This window comes from Dendrobium catenatum, unplaced genomic scaffold, assembly GCF_001605985.2.
Source record: "Dendrobium catenatum unplaced genomic scaffold, ASM160598v2 fragScaff_scaffold_1202, whole genome shotgun sequence".
NCBI classification, from domain to species: domain Eukaryota; kingdom Viridiplantae; phylum Streptophyta; class Magnoliopsida; order Asparagales; family Orchidaceae; genus Dendrobium; species Dendrobium catenatum.
The window spans coordinates 365,425-388,267 of record NW_021319664.1 but is presented as its reverse complement, the minus strand read 5'-3'; positions in this window follow the sequence as shown (position 1 = coordinate 388,267).

The window sequence follows — 22,843 nt, the reverse complement described above, 5'->3', positions numbered from 1 at the left end:
AAGTTCTACAAAGGGCAAATTGGAAGCTTTATTCTCATGGCGACTTCTTATTTTCTGTTCCCATGTTATACTCTTCTCAAACTCTTCTACTTTTTGCTTCTAATAGAGAAGATTTCTCTAGTATCAGTACGTGGGCTTTCCGGAGAATACGATCTCATCGATGTCAAGTCACTAATACCGAGCAGCTCCTGCTCCGTGTCTCATAATGGTATGCTAGCAATTTCTTAATACTATGTTTGAAACGTTTTTCTGTAAATTAAATAAATTAGTAATAAATTTTTAAAAACTAAGCTCAGTTGATAAATATCACAAACAAACACCTAATGCAAAGCAAAAGATTCTTTGTCAACCGCAATACTCTAATTTCAATCAATTTGTACATTAAGAAGCTTTACCAATTTTGACAGGCACGAGCCCTCACAAGCTCAGGTTGGTCCAGCGATATGGCCCGTGCTCACCCTTGGGGCGGCAATATAATCTGTCCCTTGCGGAACAGTATGATCTGATGATGCAACAGGACCAATACCGCGTCGACTACATCCATCATCTAGCCGCAGCCAACACCTCCAGCTTCAACCCTCTTGATGCAAGAGTTCCGACATTTTTAATGCTTCTACTGTTATTTTGTAATTTTTTATGACTAATTTTTGAAGGTGGGGACCTCTGGCAATCTCAATGCAAAATCAAGTTGGAAACTTCAAAAATTAATGATGACTATGGTCCTTAATGATAAAATAAAACTATTTATTTTCCACTTCACATTAAGTTCGTAGAAAATCGTCCTCTTCACCTTGTAATAAAATAAAACTATTTATTTAATAGTTTTCCATTAGTCTCCTTAAAATTCATATCACATTTTGCGATGACATATATATATATATATATATTTCCATTGCAACAATAATTATTTTCATTACAACAACAATAATTATTTTCGTTACAACAATAATAATTATTTTAGTTACAACAAAGATAATTATTTATGTTACAAAATTTCCTTAGAAAAATTTAAAATATAACAATTCCTGACATTTCAAAAGAAAAGTAAAATGTAGAGTAAGAGTTTATTTAGAGAAAAAGATATAGTGCAGAATCATTGGTGTATTTTGGACTATGAACCAATGTTTTAGGATAACAAAATGCTTTCATATAAGAAATAAGTGAAAATTATTATTTATATGGACTTGATTCTTTAATTATAAGCAAGATTATCCATCCACATTACATCAAATAAGTGATAGTTATTCATCGCAATTTGACGCTTTACAGCCATGCATCTGAATTCGAGTTTCATGAGTGCTCTAGAGAATTGCTTATATTTTCATAAAAGTGGGCCAACCTTTACGCTTATATAGGTGAATTCATTAGTTGTCTCTCACAGTAAGCACAATATGAATTCATTAGGAGTAAACATGAACCTCTATGTCACTATAAATCATATTATTCAATAATATAGAAATTGACCATAATATTTATTTTGAATAATCTACCAAGTTGACTACTGACTTGTACTTTCCATATTAACCTATGTTATGAAATCTCCATAAAAATAGGTTGGGTTACCATCAAAATCAACTTTTATTTATCGACAAAAGTCTCATACCCCTCGACGTGTCCACTACTTGTTCCCTTCTAAGTGGTTTTATCAAAGGATATGCTAAGTTCATCTCTTACCTCACAAAATTTAGGGTATTATCCTATCATTAAATAATTATTTACAATATTATATCTTAGGCGAATATGTCTGCTCTTTACATTATTCACAAACTTACTTTTCATTTTTAGGTACTATGAAAGCTTTTTGTTATTTTCTCTTCCAAATTTTCATCTAAGAAGGCAGATTACACATCCTTCTAATGAATTTGTAATATGAATATTGAAGTTAAAGTAATAAGAGCACTAATAGAAGAACCTCTATCAAGAGAGTAAGTATCAAAATAATTGAAATCTTTCTTTTGAGTATATTCTTTAGCCGCTAACCTAGATTTATATTTTTTAGTTGATCCATCGTGCTTGAGTTTTTTTTTTCCTAAAGATCTATTTAAATTCTATAGTTTTAATTCCTGAAGGTAAACCAACTATCTGCCAAGTATGAGTTGACTTAACAGAATCTAATTTAACATTAATCAACTTCTCCCAAAAATTAGCATCTAATGAAGACATTGCTTCAGAATAAGTTGAGTTATTATCTAGTAAGAATGTGTAAAAGTCATCTCCAAAGTTTTTTTCCTTTCTTGTTCTTTTATTTCTTTATTCTAACACTATTATTAAGATCAACTAAAATAGTTTTGTCTATATATAAGTTCAAAGAAAATGTATCCTAAAAAGACTTAGTATTTTAAGATTCTATAATAATATTAGATTATATAACATCACTCTTAAGAATCATATAAATAATATATATATATGTACTATTTTTTGCATATCTTATAAAAAGACAATCATATATTCTTAAACCCAATTTTCTTTTCTTAGGATATGCTAGAAGACCCTTAGAATGACACCCCATAATCTTAAATATTTTAAATTGGGTAATCTATTCTTCCAAAATTCAAAGAGTGTCTTTCTAGAATTTTAAAAATAATTCTATTTTGTAAATGATAGGCTGATAAAATTGCTTCATCCCTTATATAATTAAGAGCACTTGAATAAATGAGCATACCATTCATCTTTTCTTTTAAGATTTTATTTTTACATTTAGTTATATCAATAGATTCAACTGAAGAAGCGGGAGTAACCTCATGAATAATACCATTAGCTTCATAAAAGGAATCAAGAATTATTGTGTCATATTCTTCTCCTATATCTCTTCTAAGTCTCTTGATTTTTCTTTCTAGTTTATTTTTTTACTTCAGCCTTATATTTCTTGAATTTTGATCGGTCTCATCTCTATTTCAAAGTAATTACTCCAAATAAATCTTTAACTCAAGTTAATCCAAATCACAATTCTATTTAAATTTTAATCAAGTCTGGACTTCAAACCTTCCTAGACTTTAAACCTATCATAATCTCAACTCCATTCTAAACCTTGATCATGCCTCTAATCTAGCTTCAACAATGTTTAATTATTTATGGTCACCCAAATGATCATAAATGTTTTTGATAATTTAATTTCAATCAAGTCTGATTTAGAGTCAATCAATTACATATTGATAGGACATGTCTCAAGAGGCAACCCTCTAAATTTGAGCCCAATTTGAGACATCAATCCCTTGAAATTGGATTGAAATCCAAAGGCTGTAAAACCTTCAAATATTTAGTGTTTACGCCAATAGACCTACCACCCAGTGGATCTAGATCTTGGAGAACTCTCCAAAGCCTCTAATCACATCCAGACCCTTGATGATGACTTGTTTAACATTAAATTGTATTTAGGTGGACCAACTTTGGCCCTCAGTTGACCATGGGTCAAAATGACCAAAATGCCCTTAAAGAGAAATTCTGAAGTTTCCTCTACACTATAACATAGACATTTCAAACTAAAGCCCATAAACTCTTCCAATGAATCCTAATTACCATTACGATTGTAATGGACTAAAGCCTAAACCCTGGTCAAGAATAGTTGGCCAAGTTAGCACCTTTTGACCAAAATAACCTTTAGGGATGTGAACATCCATTTTGAATGAAAGATCTCCAAATTGTCTGAGACCACCTCCAATAAGCTTCAAATATCAAATCAAACCTGTTAGAAAAAAAACTCAGCTACTTTATAAACATTTTTGACCAAGTCAACCTAGATTGAACCAAGTTCCCCTTAAGATTTCAAATATGTCATTTCAGCCCATTCAAATTATCCAACCCATATCAAGCCTTAAATCAGAATCATGGCCCAAGGTGATCAAACATGTGGAAGGTAAAGGTAAGGCTATAGTTGATATGGTGGATATGGTTACTCCAAATAGTTTGAAATCATCTGAAATTCCATCTTATACTGTTGTGTCTACCTCTAGAATGAAAAATTTTGTTAACCGGTTCATTAATGTGAATGCAATCCCTAGACTATGTCGCAGCGTGATAAATGAAAATTCTCTAAAAATGGTTAACAACAATATTCATTCTATTATGGAAAAGGAAAATGTATCGGATGGAGTTAAGATACCTAATGATATGCCTAAATTGGTAGGATATGGTAAAGTGAATCCTTGGAGTAACAAACCATACATTAAATTTGATTTCAAAGAAGATAAGGTGGTTCTATCTGAAGATGGAAAGGCAATTAAGCTTAATGTGGAATTGGAGGAGATGAACTCAAAAAAATTGTCTAATTCTTTGGTTATTAAGGCTTTCGGGAAAGATTTACCATCCCATATGGTGGCATAGGAGTTGAGATAACAATGGAGTCAATTCGGACAATTCCCCTTTACTACATTGGGAAGAGGATGGTTTTTAAGCTCATTCTCATCGGAAGAGATGGTAGAAGCTGCTCATTCTGGAGGACCTTGGTTTGTGAATGAACATATAGTAGGTATGGAGAAGTGGTCTCCGGAATTTAATTCTTCATCTATTAAGGGTCTTTCTTCTCCTATTTGGATTAGAATGCCCCACTTACTTTTGCAATGTTGGGATGAGAAGAATGTAGCTTGTATTGCTTCAAAATTTTGAAAACCACTTATGTTAGATGGCAATATGTTTTATTGGGGAAGAAGAGAATTTGCTAGAGTTTATGTTAGAATCAAACTTGATCAACCTCTTCCTTTAGGTGTATGGGTTGATAGTATGGCTGGAAGGTTCTTTCAAAAAGTGGAATATGAAAAGGTATCCAACTTTTGCTATGTATGTGGGAAGATTGGACATATGGATAAGGAATGAGTTCCAATAGATGATGCTCATAAAGTCGTGGAGGATGAGGATGAAAGTGTTGAACGGAAAGGTGTGCCAAACTTTTTCCTATTTGATAATCGCTACTAGATTTCTTCTCAATCGTTGCCAGACTTCCTCCTGTTCATCAGATTTATTATATGTCTCCGAAAAAAGTCTATTGAGGGAATCGATGAATTCCGTTGGGACATTCTCAAATTTAAGATGATTAGTTATCATTAAAAAATATTAATTATTGTCACATGAATAAACAGTACCAAAGCTGATACCACTTCTCCAATTTATATTAAATTTTTAATTCTAGATATTTTCATGGTATCTAGCTTACCCTTAGTCAATTGAGTCAAAGCAAAACTTTAGAGATAAGAGTTTTGACACCAACGCAAAATTAGGCAAAAAGTAATTCCATTAATTCATTGAAATCTTGCTCCTAAAGGGTTACATCATCTTCATTCGTTAAGGATGAGGAGCAAGGAAAGAACTTCTAAACTTTCCTATCTTCGTCATCTTGTTTAGGGGCTTCCTTTCTTACTAACCCTAAGACGCTACTAACAGACATTGGGGTTAAGGTTAGAGATTCAACTTGCCTATAAAACTTTTCATATAAACTCAGTTAAGTCTTATCACTTTGAATTTTTAGCTTGCCACCCTCCTGGTCATTATCTGATTCTATAGTGAGATTAATTAGGAGAAGGATTTATTTTTTCCTAGTCGAATGCAATTCTAGCACCCCACTTTTTTGAATCTTTATTAGAACTTATTTCAAGCTTGATATATATTAAAAGATTTCTTTTTTCAATTGAAGCGCAACCTCGACCACATGCTCTTTCGGCCATCCTCCCACCTCTTTGAGTTAAATTGTTCGGTGGCCTAAAAACCACGCCCTCGATGTTGTCCTCTCTTCTTAACTTTTGTCTTTCTTGCTTTTTGACTTTTTTTATTTTAAATTTTTTAATTGCTTTCAAACCTTAATTTTTTTGCTTTTGTCTCTCGCCTTAATATTTACCTTAGAACAAGCAACATATCCTTTGGGTGCATAGTAAGCGGCATCCTCATAGACCCCAATCTTGTGAATAGAGAATGGTTTCATATCACCCTTAATTTAAAACTCAATTCCATCTCATTGGTACTTGATGCATTAATGGAGCGTGGAAGGAACCATCCTATACTCATGGAATCAGGGTCTCCCTAGGAGTGCATTGAAGGACATTACGAAATCGATTATATAAAATTTTGCTTGTATTTTCAATTCTTATATCTCTAGAAGAAGGGTGAATGAACCTAAATCCATCTTACCATTTTTTTTAAACTCGCGAAGCACAAACATGTTGGTTGAGAGCTTGCTAGTATCTAAGGTATGCAAGAGTCTTTATGTTGATCACATTGATCAATGCACCAAGATCAACCAAATAGCTTGATAACTTGAATTTGCTCACATTCACACTGATGAAAAGTGAGCGATTATGATCGGTAGCTCCTACGAGTAGATTTTCATTGGACAAGGTTACTCCTGGGATTTTCTTGAAGTATGAAGCTTCATCTTCAAAAGTCGAAGCTAAGTGAGCTAAGCAAATCTTTGGGTCAAGAAATGCTTTAATTAAGGTTTCCCTCATCTCTTTTGAAAGGATAATAATATAGAAATTGACCAAAATATTTATTTTTAATAATCTACCAAGTTGACTAATGAGTTGTACTTCCCATATTAACCTATTTTATGAAATCTCCATAAAAATAGGTTGGGTTACCATGAAAATCAACTTTTATTTATCGACAAAAGTCTCATACCCCTCGACGTGTCCACTACTTGTTCCCTTCCAAGTTGTTTTAACAAAGGATATGCTAAGTTCATCTCTGACCTCACAAAATTTAGGGTAATATCCCATCATTAAAAAATTATTTACAATATTATATCTTAGGCGAATATTTCTGCGCTTCACATTATTCACAAACTTACTTTTCATTTTTAGGTACTATGAAAGCTTTTTGTTATTTTCTCTTCCAAATTTTCATCTAAGAAGGCATTTTACACATCCTTCTGATGAATTTGTAATATGAATATTGAAGTTAAAGAAATAAGAGCACTAATAGAAGCAACTCTATCGAGAGAGTAAGTATCAAAATAATCAAAATCTTTCTTTTGAGTATATTCTATAGCCGCTAACCTAGATTTATATTTTTTAATTGATCCATCGTGCTTGACTTTTTTTTTTCCTAAAGATCTATTTACATTCTATAGTTTTAATTCCTGAAGGTAAACCCACTATCTTCCAAGTATGAGTTGACTTAATAGAATCTAATTTAATTTTATTCAACCTCTTCCAAAGAACCCAATTTTCTTTTCTTAGGATATGCTAGAAGAGCTTTAGAATGACACCCCATAATCTTAAATATTTTAAATTGGGTATTCTATTCTTCCAAAATTAAAAGAGTGTCTTTCTATAATTTTAAAAATAATTCTATTTTGTAAATGATAGGCTGATAAAATTGCTTCATCCCTTATATAATTAAGAGCACTTGAATAAATGAGCATACCATTCATCTTTTCTTTTAAGGTTTTATTTTTACATTTAGTTATATCATTAGATTCAACTGAAGAAGCGGGAGTAACCTCATGAATAATTCCATTAGCTTCATAAAAGGAACTAAGAATTATTGTGTCATATTCTTCTCCTATATCTCTTCTAAGTCTCTTGATTTTTCTTTCTAGTTTCTTTTTTACTTCAGCCTTATATTTCATGAATTTTGATTCGGTCACATCTCTATTTCGAAGTAATTACTCCAAATAAATCTTTAAGTCAAGTTAATCCAAATCACAATTCTATTTAAATTTTAATAATTCAAGACTTCAAACCTACCTAGACTTTAAACCTATCATGATCTCAACTCCATTCTAGACCTTGATCCTGCCTCTAATCTAGCTTCAATAATGTTTAATTATTTATGGTCACCCAAATGATCATAAATGTTTTTGATAATTTAATTTCAATCAAGTTTGATTTAGAGTCTATCAATTACATATTGATAGGACATGTCTCAAGAGGCAACCCTCTAAATTTTAGCCCAATTTGAGGCCTCTATCCCTAGAAATTGGATTGAAATCCAAAGGCTGTAAAACCTTCAAATATTTAGTGTTTACGCCAATAGACCTACCACCCAGAGGATCTAGATCTTGGAGATCTCTCCAAAGCCTCTAATCACATCTGGACCGTTGATGATGACTTGTTTAACATTAAATTATATTTTGGTGGACCCACTTTGGCCCTTAGTTGACCAGGGGTCAAAATGACCAAAATGGCCTTAAAGGGAAATTCTGAAGTTTCCTCTACACTATAACATAGACATTTCAAATCAAAGCCCAAAAAACTCTTCCAATGAATCCTAATTACCATTACGATTGAAATGGACTCAAGCCTAAACCCTGGTCAATAATAGTTGACCAAGTCAGCACCTTTTGATGAAAATACCCTTTAGGGATGCGAACATCCATTTTGAATGAAAGATCTCCAAATTGTCTTAGACCACCTCCAATAAGCTTCAAATATCAAATCAAACCTATTGGAAAAAAACTCAGCTACTTTGTTAACATTGTTTCCCAAGTCAACCTAGGTTGAACCAAGTTCCCCTTAAGATTTCAAATATGTCATTTCAGCCCATTCAAATTATCCAACCCATATCAAGCCTTAAATCAGAATCATCGCCCAAGGTGATCAAACATGTGGAAGGTAAAGGTAAGGCTATAGTTGATATGGTGGATATGGTTACTCCAAATAGTTTGAAATCATCTAAAATTCCATCTTATACTGCTGTGTCTACCTCGAGAATGAAAATTTTTGTTAACTGGTTCATGAATTCGAATGCAATCCCTAGACTATGTCGTAGTGTGATAAATGAAAATTCTCTAAAAATGGTTATCAACAATATTCATTCTGATCTGGAAAAGGAAAATGTATCGGATGGAGTTAAGATGCCTGATGATATGCCTAAATTGGTAGGATATGGTAAAGTGAATCCTTGGAGTAACAAACCATACATTAAATTTGATTTCAAAGAAGATGAGGTGGTTCTATCTGAAGATGGAAAGGAAGTTAAGCTTAATGTGGAATTGGAGGAGATGAACTCAAAAAAACTGTCTAATTCTTTGGTTACTAAGGTTTTTGGTAAAGATTTACCATCCCATATGGTGGCATAGGAGTTGAGGAAACAATGGAGCAATTCGGATAATTCCACTTTATTACATTGGGAAGAGGAGGGTTTTTATGCTCATTCTCATCGGAAGAGATGGTAGAAGCTGCTCATTCTAGAGGACCTTGGTTTGTTAATGAACATATAGTAGGTATGGAGAAGTGGTCTCCGGAATTTAATTATTCATCTATTAAGGGTCTTTCTTCTCCTATTTGGATTAGAATGCCCAACTTACCTTTGCAATGTTGGGATGAGAAGAATGTAGCTTGTATTGCTTAAAAAATTTGAAAACCACTTATGTTGGATGAAAATATGTTTTATTGGGGAAGAAGAGAATTTGCTAGAATTTATGTGAGAATCAAACTTAATCAACCTCTTCCTTTAGGTGTATGGGTTGATAGTATGGCTGGAAGGTTCTTTCAAAAAGTGGAATATGAAAAGGTATCAAACTTTTGCTTTGTATGTGGGAAGATTGGACATGTGGATAAGGAATGAGTTCCAATAGATAATGCTCATAAAGTCTTGGAGGATGCGGATGAAAGTGTTGAAGGGAAAGGTGTGCCAAACTTTTTCCTATTTGACCATCTCTACTAGATCTCTTCTCAATCATTGTCAGACTTCCTCCTATTCATCAGAATTATTATATGTCTCAAAAAAGACTATTGAGGGAATCGATGACTTCCGTTGGGACAATCTCAAATTTAAGATGATTATTTATCATTAAAAAATATTAAACATTGTCACATGAATAATCAGTACCAAAGCTGATACCACTTGTCCAATTTATATTAAATTTTTAATTCTACATATCTTCATGGTATCTAGCTTACCCTTAGTCAATCGAGTCGAAGAAAAACTTTAGAAATAAGAGTTTTGACACCAACGCAAAATTAGGCAAAAGGTAATTCCATTAATTCATTGAAATCTTTCTCCTAAAGGTAACATCTTCATTCTTTAAGGATGAGGAGCAAGGAAAAAACTTCTAAACTTTCCTATCTTCGTCATCTTGTTTAGGGGCTTCCTTTCTTACTAACCCCGAGACGCTACTAGCATACATTGGGGTTAAGGTTAGAGATTCAACTTGCCTATAAAGCTTTTCATATAAACTCAATTAAGTCTTGTCACTTTGAATTTTAACTTGCCACCCTCTTGGTCATTATCTGATTCTATAGTGAGATTAAACGTAGGAGAAGGATTTATTTTTTCATAGTCGAATGCAATTCTAGCCCCCCACTTTGGGTGCGTAGTAAGCGGCATCCTCGTAGACCCCAATCTCATGAATAGAGAATGGTTTCATATCACCCTTAATTTAAAACTCAATTCCATCTCATTGGTACTTGATGCATTAATGGAGCGTGGAAGGAACCATCCTATACTCATGGATTCAGAGTCTCCCTAGGAGTGCATTGAAGGACATTAAGAAATCGATTATATAAAATTTTGCTTCTTTTTTCAATTCTTATATCTCTAGAAGAAGGGTGAATGAACCTAAAGCCATCTTGCCATTTTTGTTGAACCCGCGAAGCACTAACATGTTGGTTGAGTGCTTACTAGTATTAACTCTAAGGTATGCAAGAGTCTTTATATTGATCACATTGATCGATGCACCCAGATCACTAAAATCTCTTAATAACTTGAATTTGCTCACATTAACACTGATGTAAAGTGAGTGATTATGATCGGTAGCTCCTACGAGTAGATTTTCATAGGACAAGGTTACTCCTGGGATTTTCTTAAAGTATGAAGCTTCTTCTTTAAAAGTTGAAGCTAAGTGAGCTAAGCAAATATTGTGATCAAGAAATGCTTTAATTAAGGTTTCCCTTATCTCTTTTAAAAGGATAAGGGCATCGTTGATACCTAACTTAGCAGGAAACTGTTGAAACTTGTTAAATATGAGTTAGGTTGCTAAACCTAAGTTTTTGTCCTAAGGGCTAACCAAGAGGGGGAGGGGGGTGAATTAGTAATTTTAAAAATTTCCTCTTATTTTAATTTTTAAAAATTGATGAAATTGTTTTTGAAATTATAAAAATAATTTTTCAATCACAGATAATAACAACACAGAAAAAAATAAAAACAAGTAGAAAATAAAAGACATAAGATTTAAATTGATTCAGTCAAACACAGCCTACATCCACTCCCTGAAGTCTCCCACTTCAGGTATTACACTATTACCACTGGTGTCTCTCATTTTGCCCCCACAGCAAGACGGAGAAGCCTTCACAAAAACTCCCTTCCACCACTACCCAGTGCGGTAAAGAATCATTATCCTTTTACACCCTCCAAGTGTAGGTAGAGAACCTTCCACTTTTCACACTCTCCAAGTGTAGGCAGAGAACCTTTCCGCTGTTCACGCTCTCCAAATGTAGGCAGAGAACCTTCCATTGTTCACACTCTCCATGTGTTGGCAGAGAACCCTCGTTCTTTTACACTCTCTATGTGTAGGCAGAGGACCTCCGGCTGTACAAAGTCCTCGAGCATCGGTAGAGAATCAGATATTCCTGAAAGATCTTCTCACGAGAAATATAGAAGGACAAGAGATAAGAGTGAAGTAATCACAAATTACAAACTTAGATCCTTACCTTTGAGTAACTTAAGTGAACCCTTCAAACTCCAGTAGTAAAAAATCTCCTTCAAACACTCTCTCTCACTCTCTCCTTTAAATTCCCTTTAGTATGCATGAAAACTAAATGAAAAAAAAAATTAAGACCGACTAACTTTGACATTTCATAAAAAAGATACAAATAACCATCCAAAAACTAAAATTTTCAATTTCTGATCATCCACGATCGTCCCGTACAATCTCATTTAGTACGTACAATTTGTGTAAAAACTGTTGTGTACGAACTTAATGTGAACTAGTACGAACATCCTTCATACCCGATCATCATCCCGTATGAACTTGGTTCGTTCGATACTAACAGTTATTCTCAAATTTTGTTGGTATAAAAAGTAGGATGAATTTTATATTTTTAGAATAGAGTAGATCATCCTGGGACAAATCATAAATATCATTTGGATGAATAGTGCATTTTAGCAAATCCAAAGATCATCATCCTCGGATGAACGATAAATATCATCTAGACGAACGCATCCATGAATCATCCTGGGATGGATGATAAATATCGTTTGAATGAATGCATCCATAGAGCATCGTCCTAGGATAAATGATAAATATCGTTTGGAGAACGCATCCAAGGAGCATTGTCTTGGGATGAATGATAAATATCATCTGGACGAATATATCTAGAGAGCATCGTCCTAGGACAAATGATAAATATCGTCTGGATGAATAAAAGTTGGAAAAAAAATTTCCTCTCTGTTCGTTCTATTCCTCATTCAGGGGTATAACAGACCAGATCATCCTGTACGAACATTATTTGTACTGTACGATAAATTTTAAAAGTAGTGAATTTTCAAGCTCTCCCCCATTGTGCATGTGCTAAGTTACTCAATTACAATCATATTCTCTCAGACTCAATAAAATGAAAAATACAGACTTCAATTTATAAAATATTCTAAACTGATCTTGATTTAAAGTCTTCAAAAATCTAGAGTATGATTTTCCTGAAATGTTAGTACACACAAGAGCAAAAATAATTCTTCCAAAATATCTTAGAAGAAAATAATAATCAAAACAATAATATTTGGAATCATTAAAAAATATAGAAGATACAATAATGTAAAACATGCAAAGCTAAGTAGCAACTCTCTCAACAATCTCTCCCTTTTTGATGATGGCAAAACAATAATTGCTTGTATAAATTTGAAAGTCATAAGTACGAACGTTGTTCGTACTGTACTGTTAGTTTTAGAAATTATGAATTTTTAAGCTCTCCCCAGTTGTGCGTGTGTTAAGTTACTCAATTACAATCATATTCTCTCAGACTTAATAAAATGAAAAATACAGACTTTAATTTAGAAAATATTCTAAGCTGGTCTTGATTTAAAGTCTTCAACAATCTGGAGTATGATTTTTCTGAAATATTTGTACACATAAGAGCAACAACAATTCTTCCAAAATTTGTTAGGAGAAAATAATAATCAAAACAATAATATTTTAATTCTTCAAAAAATATACAAGTTGCAAGGATGTAAGAGTGCAAAGCTAAATAGCAACTCCCTTAACAATCTCCCACTTTTTAATGATGGCAAAACAATTATTATTTGTATAAATTTGAAAGTCCTAAATTTTTTATAAACTCCCCCTAAATGAATAAGCATGTGAGAATAAGGGGCATTTAATTTCAACAATAAAAATTTATAAACTCCCCACAAAAATAGTCACACTCAACATAAAAAAATGACACTAAAATGCTAAACCGAATACCAGACACTGAAACATCAAAACTAATGGCAAAAAAACATGAACAAAATAAATACGAAAAAGACACGAACAAAAATACTAAATGTCAAACAATATTTTTCCCCTTTTTGACAACAGCAAAAAGAGAAGAAGAAACGAATAAAAACAGAAATGAAAGAAGTCATATGAGAAGTCTTTGATAATAGATCCTAAAAGAGATTAAGTTATATTTCTAAAAAAAAGGTAAATCTCATTAGATAAAAAGAAATATTCATATGATTTAGGTATAAATATAACATAGACTAGAAAAAAAAAATCAAGATCATGAATCAGTGTAGACTATGAGATAATAAAAAATATTGCAAAGTAGATGAAATGAAAATTTATGTATTTCTAATTTCAATAAAAAAATAAAATTGAGCAGAATTTTTATTAGAATTTAAAGATTAAAATATAGAGGAAAGAATATAAACTTGTGGTGCTTTGCACATCTTTTCAATATTTGTGACACACTTTGTCCATCTTTTTAATATTCATGGGCTAATTTTGTGCCTCTTTATCAATTTGTGAATCATTGTGTATTTTTTAATTTTTGTACATTTTATACATTTTTTTAGTTTTTAATTGATCTTTCCAAAATCAATATTTTTAAATCTCAAATTTTTCTAAGTACAAAGATATTTATATTGAAAAGAGAAATAAAAAATAAGAAAACATCAAACTTGCACTATTAATATTAAATTATGTTGGTCTAATAAAAGACATGAGTTTGATATCCTTAAGTTGATCAAGTCATAACACAACTTAAATTTTTTAAAAATTATATTTTCTAATGAATTAATTTAAAAAAAAATTATTATATTTCAAGTATACCACTTGTTAGATCAACTAATCAGGATAATCATATAGGCTAACAAATATTTCTAAAAAACATGATAAGATAAGTTTTTATTGATATCATGATGCATGATAGTACATTGAGCACGACAGATATCAATACACAAAAATTTAAAAAAGACATAAAACATAAAAACATAAAATATAAAAACATAAAACATAAAAACAGAAAAACTAACAACACATTACATCACATCACATCACCAATGGTAGAGAAAATCATAAAAGAAGTACAGTCATCATTCAGAGGGTCCCTGATCTAAAGGAGGTGGTTGGTTGTAGGAATTAAAATAGCTACTCATCATAGCCATATTTGAGCTCACAACATCGAATTAATTTCGCATCCAGCCCATATCCTGCTGGTATTATGAGTCCTGCTGTTATAAATGAGTCTCAATTTGATCAAAGCGTCGATCAAGGTGACTCTCGAGATGATCAAAATGATGAACCAACTCCTGATTATTTGGTCCACCAGCAGGCACTGGTGTAGGTCCTCTCTCCTCTCCTTCAGTGTCAGCACCTTCATCATATTTTGCAAAGATAGCTCGAAATGAACCATCATTATAGTACAAAGGCTCTTAAAGATAAGACACATCAAGATGAACTAATTCATACTTCTTCTCAAGAATATAAGCTACAAGGTGTCCGAGAGCAATGTTCTTCTTTCTCTTATGGGATACATGACCAATTTCAAAAAGCTCATAACGGTTTCAAGAATGAGTTGGGCTTCGTCAATGGGTTGACCAATAATGATCAGATAAGTGACAGTGGAAAGAAGATGAGTTATATTAATTCTATCACCAGCTTTTGGAATGATGGAAGTTCTAAGCACCAGCTGGATGATTCTAGCATCTTGGTGTAGAGTGTTTACCTTGGGCAAATGACATTCTTATCTAATCCCTCTAAGTACCCGATTAATCTCAATCCAATCGAAAGTTATAGAAGAAGTCAAAGTGTGTGCTCTTATTCCTTCAATCCTTAAGTTTAAGAAAACTCCCAATCCTTCTTAGTTATTTCTTCATGTTTTCCTAAAACATAGGATCTAATCCTATCTTGGTTAGAGTTAAAGTTCATGTTTGCTAGGAAATAATGAAATGTAAATATGTTGAAGGAGTAAATCAGAGTAAGGATAAACTCAAATTGAGTAGAAGCAAAGAGTTGTAGTATCTGAAAGATTGTATTATCCTGAGTCAAAACTCTGGAAGGAATCATTTTTGCAGATACAAACCTAGGAAAGGATTTCTAGTTTGCTTTGGACAAAAAATTCTCATGGGTATTTCTAGAGGAAGGTCCCCTAGTAAGTTCCTCAGTGTGCCTAACCCTCTTGCTTGAACTTTCCATAGAAAAGATCAAAGGGAATAGAAGATTAAAAAGGCTTTTGAAGTGAATGAAGTTTGAGTTCAAATTCCTTTTAATTTAAAGATAAAATGATATTTCGTATAGACAAAATTGGGTTCATCCCGTACAATACATGGGTTAGTATGTACGAAGCAATATTTCGTATGTACGAACGAATATGGTTAAAATTAAAGGACTTTTTATAATCATACGAGTTACGAGGCTTCCTTTTGTACAGACTTTTTGACCAGACGATTGTATAGATGAACAGGTGTTCGTCCAGGATGATCAGTTATTTAAGATCATTTTTATGACTATTTGAATCATCCCTTATTCAGAATGACACGTGGTTCATATGTATGAACTACAGGTTCGTACGTACGATTGAGAATAATAAATGATTCTATATTATAGTCGTCTAGATTTGTATATATTATTGAATACATATCATCAAGATGATCATGATGATCGTACAGATGAACTGTATTAAATACTAAAAATTTTTACGCATTTTATTAAACCCAATCAATTAATACACTACAGGATTTGTCCAATACGAAATTATTTTCAAACTGACAAAATTCACACTAGGAAATTTGTATGATTACTTGAAAATCATGATTTGGAATGTAAAAATGTTTTTGAAAACACACCAAACACTCAGACAAAGATAATAAAAGCAAACATGAACAAAAACAAATAAACACACAAAAAAATCACAAAACTAAAAAGCACACTTACGAAAATACATTTCAATTTCGTAGAAACATTTAATTAAGCATTCAAATCAATCACACCAAGCCTTGTTCTTAATGTGAGTTTCAGAAGGAACAAAACTCTCTAGAAAGTTAAGAAAAACTCAACTACTCAAGCTCCAGGTTTAGCTGGCAGGAACAATAATTCTTCTCAAATTTATAAGAAATTTTTTAAACTTGTTGATAACTCTGTTATCAGTAATCCACCTGACAAAGATGTTATCCAGGAAGCTAATCCCAACCTTGTATCTACTCAAGATGTCTTTATACATCAAGATATCGTCGTCAATGACTCAGGTTTGAATTCTATTATCCCCTGTAATTCTAACAAATTCAAAGTGTGGATGAAGGTCTTGAAGAAGGAGAGCTATCAATTCTTGAGAAAGATAAAGTCTTGCCTTATTTATCTATTCCCAATTCTTTGTCTAAGAATGCTGGATCTGCTATTGAGAATGGCTATGATACTAAAAGGAAAGGACTTAAACAGCTCAAAGATTTAGGTCCTATTAATATTACTACAAGGAGTAGAAAATCTGAAAATAAAGCTAGAGACAAAATGGGAAATCATCCCCCCATTTTACAATGATGTCTTCTATCTATTTTTAGAACTATAGAGGTTCTCGGAAAAAAGAGCTTCTCTATAGATCAAGGAGTTTGTGAAAGATAATGGTGTCCTATTCTTGGCTTTACTTGAAACTAGAACTACTTCTTTTGATAGATTGGAAATTAACTCTTTAATTGGTGATGACTGGGACTACTTCCTAGTCCCTTCGAAAGGCCTTTCTTGTGGTATCTTAATCTTATGGAGATCTATATGCTTCTTTCAAAGTATTGGAATCAAATCAACAATTTATAGTTGGAGATCTTGAAGTTTTCGACAAATGCATCTATTTATGCCAATAAAGATGTCTACAAAAGGAGAACTCTTTGGGATAGATTGCAAATTTGCTCCTCTTTAGATAAACCTATGGTGATTGGTGGTGATTTTAATTGGCTTCTCAATAAGAAGACAAAAAAAGTGGTAAGAGATTCTTCTACTCCTTGGGTTCAAGAGAAATGGATCATTTATTGGCTTCCAATGATCTTCATGAAGTGGGTCGTGTTGGCCCCAAGTTCACTTGGTGCAACAATAAATCTGGTGTTGACAGAATTCTAAAACTATTGGATCATTGTTATCTTAATTCTATGGCTCTTCGCTCCCCTCGACACATAGTGGTCAAGAACTTGGCTAGGATAGCATCAGATCACTTCCCTATCCTACTCAGCCTTTTTGAATGTAAAGCTGAATTCAAAAAGTTGATACATTTTGAAGACATTTGGATCACAAATCCAGCCTCTTCTACACTGGTTAAGAAGGTTTGGATGAAGCATACAGCTGGAGATTATAGTCAAATCCTTAATCTAAAAATGAGAAAAACTTTGAAAGCTCTTTTTTACTGGAATAGGGAGAATAACAAAAGTCTGCTTAACTCTAAAGAGATTATCCTTGGTGATATCCTGGAATTGCAAGACACATAATGCAAAGACAGATTCTTATTAGATGAAGATTCTTGGCTCCTTAAATCCAAAGTTTCTAAATACAATTCTGTTTTAGCCAAAATAAACACTTGGTGGAGACAAAGATCAAAAATCAATGGGCAACCCAAGTGGATAGCAATACAAAATTCTTTCACACTTTTGCAAGTGCTAGGAAGAATGCCAACTTCATTAATTCTATTATTAATAACAAAGGCCAGCTGGTTGAAGACCAACACCAAATTGAAGACTCTATTGTAAGTTTTTTTTGAAACAAATGGAGAGACAGGATTTGCAACTTGAATGGTTGGCCCAATCCAATTTCTCAACTAAATGAAGAAGATGCTATCAGCCTTAATACAGAATTCAGCTTCATGGAATTGGAAATCATTTTCATGCAAGCAGGCAATTTCACAGCTCCTGGAATTGATGGCATCACCTATTCCTTCTTTAAGGAATATTGGGACATTATAAAGACTGACCTATGGAATGCTTTAAATCAATTTTTCAAAACTGGGATCATGAACTTTAATTGGAAAGTGGGAGTGGTTTCCCTTAAATATGATATGGAACAAGCTTTTGATTCAATGGGTTGGCCAACATTGGAAAAAGCATTGCCATACTTTGGTTTTCCTCAAACAATATCCAATCTGATTCTTGAATGTGGCAAGAATCCCAAATTCTCTATTTTAATCAATGGGAATTATTCTAGATGGATTGAAGCCAAATGTGGTTTTTGGCAAGGATGCCCCTATCCGCTTTCATGTTTATTCTTTGGGTTCAACTTCTCACTAATGCTTTTTATCAAAATGGAGAAGGTATTGGTGTCCGGATCAACAAAGATAGCCCAAAAATCTCCCATTTGCTTTTTGCTGATGACATTATAGTTTTTTCTCAAGCCAATATCTCTTCTGTCAAGAAGATTAAGAGCATTATGGATAATTTTTGCTCATGGACAGGCCTTAATATCATTGAAGACAAATCCTATATTCTGTTTTGAAAACGCATTAGAAGAAGAAAGAAAAAACTTATTTCTAAGGTAATGAGATTGAAGGCAGTCAAAGAACTTACTTACCTAGGTTCAAAAACTTTTTTGAGAAGACTAATTGGTGATGACTTTCAATGCATTATTTATAAAGACATTAATTTGAGATTTAAAATTATTGATTTTAGAAAGATCAATTAAAAACTTGAAAAATTTATAAAATGTACAAAAATAAAAAAAATACACAATGATTCACAAATTTATAAAGAGGCACAAAATTAGCCCACGAATATTAAAAAGATGCACAAAGTGTGTCACAAATATTGAAAAGATGTGCAAAGCGCCACAAGTTTATAATCTTTCCTCTATATTTTAATCTTTAAATTAAAATAAATATTCTGCTCAATTTTATTTTTTTTATTGAACCTATAAATACATAAATTTTCATTTCATCTACTTTGAAATATTTTTTCTTATCTCATAGTCTACACTGATTCATGATCTTGATATTTTTTTTTCTACTCTATGTTATATTTACACTTAAATCATATGAATTCTTCTTTTTCTCTAATGACATTTAACTTTTTTATTAGAAATATAACTTAATCTCTTTCAGGATCAATTATCAAAAAGATTCTCATATGACTTTTTTCATTTATGTTTTTATTCGTTTCTTCTTATCCTTTTGCTGTTGTCAAAAAGGGGTAGAAATATAACTTAATCTCTTTCAGGATCAATTATCAAAAAGATTCTCATATGACTTCTTTCATTTATGTTTTTATTCGTTTCTTCTTATCCTTTTGCTGTTGTCAAAAAGGGGTAGAAATATTGATTGACATTTACTTGTTTTGTTCTTCTCTTTTAGGTATTTGTTTTGTTCGTGTTTTTTTGGCATTAGTTATAATGTTTTAGGGTCTGGTATTCGCTTTGACATTTCAATGCCATTTTTTTTGTGTTGAGTGTGATTATTTTTGTGTGTTGAAAAACTTTAAAATTAAAAATTTTATTTGTTCAAATTAAATGCTCCTTATTCTCACATGCTTAATCATTCAGGGGGAGTTTATGAAAAATTTAGGACTTTCAAATTTATACAAACAATAATTATTTTGCCAACATTAAAAAGTGGGAGATTGTTAAGGGAGTTGCTATTTAGCTTTGCATGTCTTACATTCTTGCAACTTGTATATTTTTTTATGAATTAAAAAATTATTATTTTGGTTATTATTTTTTCTTAACAAATTTTGGAAGAATTATTGTTGCTCTTATGTGTAAAAATATTTTAGGAAAATCATACTCGAGATTGTTCAAGACTTTAAATCAAGATCAGCTTAGAATATTTTCTAAATTAAAGTTTGTACTTTTCATTTTACTGAGTCTAAGAGAATATGATTTTAATTGAGTAACTTAGCACACGCAAAAAACGGAGGAGTGGTTAAAAATTCATAATTTTTAAATCTAATCATACAGTACGAATAATGTTCGTACTTATGACTTTCAAATTTATACATGCAATTATTGTTTTGCCATCATCAAAAATGGGGAGATTGTTGAGGGAGTTTCTACTTAACTTTTCATGTTTTACATTATTGCATCTTCTATATTTTTTGATGATTCCAAATATTATTATTTTTATTATTAATTTTGCCTAAGATATTTTAGAAGAATTATTTTTGCTCTTGTGTGTACTAACATTCCAGGAAAATCATACTCTAGATTATTGAAGACTTTAAATCAAGATCAGTTTAGAATATTTTATAAATTGAAGTATGTATTTTTCATTTTATTGAGTCTCAGAGAATATGATTGTAATTGAGTAACTTAGCACACGCACACTAGGGGAGAGCTTAAAAATTCACTATTTTTAAAATTGATCATACAATACGAACAACGTTCGTACAGGATGATCTAGTCAATTATACTCTCGAATGAGCAATGGAACGAACAGAGAGGAAATTTTTTTTCTAACTACATTTCATCCAGACGATATTTATCATTTCTCCCAGGACGATGCTCTCTAGATGTGTTCTTCCAAATGATATTTATCATTCGTCCCAAGATGATGCTCTCTGGATGCGTTCTCCAAACGATATTTATCGTTCATCCCAGGACGATGCTCTCTGGATGCATTCATTCAAACAATATTTATCATCCGTCTTAGGATGATGCTCTCTGGATGCGTTCGTCTAGACGATATTTATCATTCATCGAAGGATGATGAGCTATGGATTTGCTAAAATTCATTATTCATCCAATCGATATTTATAGTTTGTCCTAGGATGATCTTCTCTATTATGGAAACTTAAAATTCATCCTACTTTTTGTACCAACAAACTTTGAGAATAACTGTTAGTATCGAACGAACCAAGTTCATATAGGATGATGATCAGGTATGAAGGCAATTCTTACCAGTTCACATTAAGTTCGTACACAACAGTTTTTACACTAATCGTACGTATGAAATGAGATCGTACGGGATGATCGTGAACAATCAGAAATTGAAAAATGTAGTTTTAGGATGGTTTTTTTGTATCTTTTTTATAAAATGTCAAAGTTAGTCTGTCTTAAATTTTTTTTTGTCATTTAGTTTTTGTGCATATTAAAGGGAATTTGAAGGAGAGAGTGAGAGAGAGTGTTTGAAGGAGATTTTTTACTACTGGAGTGTGAGGTTTCACTTAAGTTACTCAAAGGTAAGGATCTAAGTTTGTAATTTATGATTACTTCACTCTTTTCTCTTGTCTTTCTAGAATTCTCGTGAGAAGATCTTTCAAGAATATCTGATTCTCTATCGATGCTCGAGGAGTGTGAACAGCCGGAGGTCCTCTGCCTGAACATAGAGAGTGTAAAAGAATTAGGGTTCTCTACAACAATGTGGAGAGTGTGAACATCGGATGGTTCTCTGCCTACACTTGGAAAGTGTGAACAGCGAAAGGTTCACTGCCTACACTTGGAGAGTGTGAACAGTGGAAGGTTCTCTACCTATAGTTGGAGGGTGTAAGAGGATGATGATTCAGCTCCGCACCGGGTAGTGGTGGAAGAGAGTTTTTGTGAAGGCTTCTCCGTCTAGCTGTAGGGGAAAAATGAGAGACACTTGTGGTAATAGTGCAATACCTGAAGTGGGAGACTTCAGGGAGTGAATGTAGGTCGTGTTTGAATGAATGAAATTAAATATTATGTCTTTTATTTTTTTTTTTGGTTTTTATTTTTTTCTGTGTTGTTATTATCTATGATTGAAAAATTATTTTTAAAATTTCAAAAACAATTTCATCTGTTTTTCAAAATTAAAATAAAAGGAAATTTTTAAAATTACCAATTCACCCCCCTCTTGGTTAGCCCTTGGGACAAAAACTTAGGTTTAACAACATAACTCATACTTAGCATGTTTCAATAGTTTCCTGCTAAGTTAAGTATCTACGATGCCCTTATCCTTTCAAAAGAGATGAGGGAAACCTTAATTAAAGCATTTCATGACCCAAAGATTTGCTTAGCTCACTTAGCTTCGACTTTTGAAGAAGATGCTTCATACTTCAAGGAAATCCCAAGAGTAACTTTGTCTTATGAAAATCTACTCATAGGAGCTATCGATCACAATTGCTCACTTTACATCACTGTGAATGTGAGAAAATTCAAGTTATCAAGAGATTTGGCTGATCTGGGTGCATCGATCAATGTGATCAACATAAAGACTCTTGCATACCTTAGAGTTGATACTAGCAAGCTCTCAACCAACATGTTGGTGCTTTGTGGGTTCAACAAAAATGTCAAGATGGCTTTAGGTTAATTCACCCTTCTTATAGAGATATAAGAATTGAAAATAGAAGAAAAATTTTATATAATCGATTTGGTAATGTCCTTCAATGAGCTCTTAGGGAGACCCTGAATCCATGAGTATAGGATGGTTCCTTCCACACTCCATTAATGCATCAAGTACCAATGAGATGGAATTAAGTTTTAAATTAAGGGTGATATGAAACCATTCTCTATTCATGAGATTGGGGTCTACGAGGATGCCACTTAGTACGCAACAAAAAGGGTCTGTTGCTTGTTCTAAGG